The 2,851-nt window shown below is 37.7% G+C and overlaps 1 pseudogene; it reads right to left on the reverse strand.

The window, feature by feature from the left end:
* Positions 1 to 1,572: 1,572 nt before the first annotated feature.
* LOC143440542 (vomeronasal type-1 receptor 2-like) lies at positions 1,573 to 2,405 on the reverse strand (annotated as a pseudogene).
* Positions 2,406 to 2,851: the final 446 nt, after the last annotated feature.

The raw sequence follows: 2,851 nt of genomic DNA on the forward strand, positions 1-2,851 counted from the left end.
TTTTAGGGCTAATATCCACAGGGACAGCCCTGCTCCAATTGTTAGGGGACCCACATGAAGACCAAGATGCACATCTGCTACACATGTGTAGCAGGTCTACGTCCAGCCCTTGCATGCCCTTTGATTGGTGGTTCAGTTCTGTGAGCCCCCATGGGCTCCAGTTAGTTGACTCTGTCGGTTTTGTTGTGTTCTGGACCCCTCTGTCTCCCTCAATCCTATTCCTCACTCTTCCACAAGACTTCTAAACTCTAACTAATGTTTGGCTGTGGGTCTCTGCATCTGTTTCCATCAGCCACTGGATGGCATTCTGGGATTTTAAAGTGTCTTGTTCTTGTTAAGGTCAATATATGTTCTATGAGTTCCTGCTTGCAGCAACCATGTCATGTCTAATAGTTCACACAAAGCTCTTCCTTATTGTCCAGCCTTACATTCTTTATGAGCCCTCTTCTGTGTTCTCTCCTGAGACAAGATCTCCCATGGGTCATGAGTATCATCAGTTAGTCTATGGTGACTGTCCTGAGAGGAACAGAAATCCTACTGTCTTCACATTCCTATAGCTGCAGCTATAAACACATGACCTTGTGACTTGGTCTTTACCTGGGTGCTGGGAATTACACTCAGGTTGTCATGCTTGTGTAGAAACAACTGGCAATTATCCTTTCAAATTCATGGACTCCTTTTTCATTAATTGTTGTCACTTTATAAAGAGTAGGTAGCATTCATATATTTAGGAATACCTGCCCCCCCCACACACACACATACATAACAATTAATAAAAAAAGGAGGCCATGAATTTGAAAGAGAGCAAGCAGAAGATATACAGCAGGGTCTACAAAGAGGAAGAAAGAGGGAAATGATCTAACTATATCATAATTTCAAATATAGAAGAAATAACTAAAAACATACTAAAATAGTAAAAATAATTATTGGTGACTTAAAGTCAGCTATGATAAAAAGACATCCATTGGGTAACTGACATTTGTTCGACATAAGATTCCCACCGACAGCAGTATTTGTGGTAGTTGGTAGTTAAGAAACAGAAATTCATTTGTTCAATGTTTAAAAGGTGTTCCTTAGAACAGAAAACATCATAAAAAAACATAACCCAAGCACCAAATTGTATTTCAAAATTTTGATTAGAAGTATTTTAATAGCCAAAAACATCAGAAAATAAAATATTGTTCAATATATTTAAAATACGTTTATTTTGGACAAAGTGTCATAGTGTGAGTAGGTAACAAATATTAAAATTATTAAAATTATGTACATGGAGTTTTATTCAATAAAAATGTTAACTACCTGCAGTTTTAATAGTAAACAGAGTGTCTGAATTGTGACTAATATCATTTCAGGCATTCAAAGTCTACATTCAAATTCTTTATTCCATGAAAATCATTAAGACACTGTTTTAATGCCAAGAAAGTGTGGATTTCATTTCAGCCATGGAGTGAACTTTGAAAACAGGTCATTCTCAGTAGAGAAAATGATGGAATGAATTGCAGAATAACTTTATTATTCTTCATGAGTAAAAAAAAAGGGCAGATGGTTGGGTAGAATGTTGATAAAATTGCATTAGTTGACAGCAATCTTGGAATTTTTTTCTTTTGTATAAAATCCATAAAGGGTCACGGAGTTGTTCAACCAATAAATTAACACAAAGCAGCTCACCAGAGACAGGATGCTGTGAGTGGCTTTGCGCTCAGGAGAAGGCTGTGAGGAGAGGCTTGGGCTGTGGAGATCCTGGGCTCTCTTGCGGTGTCTGTAGAGGAAAATCACCATATAGAGGCTGGCCCACATCATGACAGCCACAAAGAAGAGATTGTGAATCATGATAAGGGTAATAAATAACCATGAATTGAGAATATCAAAATCCTGTTTTGGCAGTAACCATCTGAATATCCATGGCCAACATGGGTTTTATTGATTTTGGCCATTACCAGGTCAAGCATATACCCATAGATTAGTATGTTAATAAGCCAGGAGCAAAGTATGGAATAAAAAGTCCATTTAGAGAGTCTAGGCTTAATCCAGGCCCACTTAGAATTACTTGGAATAATGGTGATGACTTGGAATGTGCTTAGAACACAGGTAGTGCAGATGGACAGACCCTGGGTGACCCTGCAAGAAAACAAAAATGCTTTACAACCAACATCACCCAGAAAATTGGGTACTCCAAAGGATAAAATGATATATTTTATCAACATGGATATGATCGTCACCATATTAACTATTGTTAGGTGCATGAAAACTAAACCTCTCAACTTTTTATAATGAGGCTTGAAGACAAAATTGTATACATATAACACTAAGAGTGCTGAGTTTCCTATGACACCAAGACAAAACTGCATTATGAGAAAAATCTGGAAGATAGTGTCACTTGAAAGCATGATGTTAAATTGGACCATGTTTTTTAGGTCTAGAGTGCCAATTAAATGGACCATATTTTAAAACAATTCTAAAATGGTGTTTATAGAGAAATATAATGAATGACAGCAAAGGAGCAAGAAAAGTAATGAAATGTCCAACTCTTTTCTTTCCTTTCTTCCTCCTCCTCTTCCAACTCCTCTTCCTTTTTCACTTTCTATTTGTCCTCCTCCTCCTCCTCCCATTTCTCTTCCTCCTTCTCTTTCTCTTTGGTTTTTCAAGTCAAGGAATCTCTGTGTTTCCCTGTGTAGAACTTGCTCTGTAGATCAGGCTGGCCTCAAACTCACAGAGATCCAAATACCCCTACCTCTCAAGTGTTGGTAACTAAGTTGTGGACCATCACCTACTAGAGAAATGTGCAACTCCTTTCAATGTTAGAACCAGAGATGATGCATTTGCAACTGCATTCCTGGGATTTTTGACCATT

This window comes from Arvicanthis niloticus, chromosome 30 (genome assembly GCF_011762505.2).
Source record: "Arvicanthis niloticus isolate mArvNil1 chromosome 30, mArvNil1.pat.X, whole genome shotgun sequence".
Lineage (NCBI taxonomy): Eukaryota > Metazoa > Chordata > Mammalia > Rodentia > Muridae > Arvicanthis > Arvicanthis niloticus.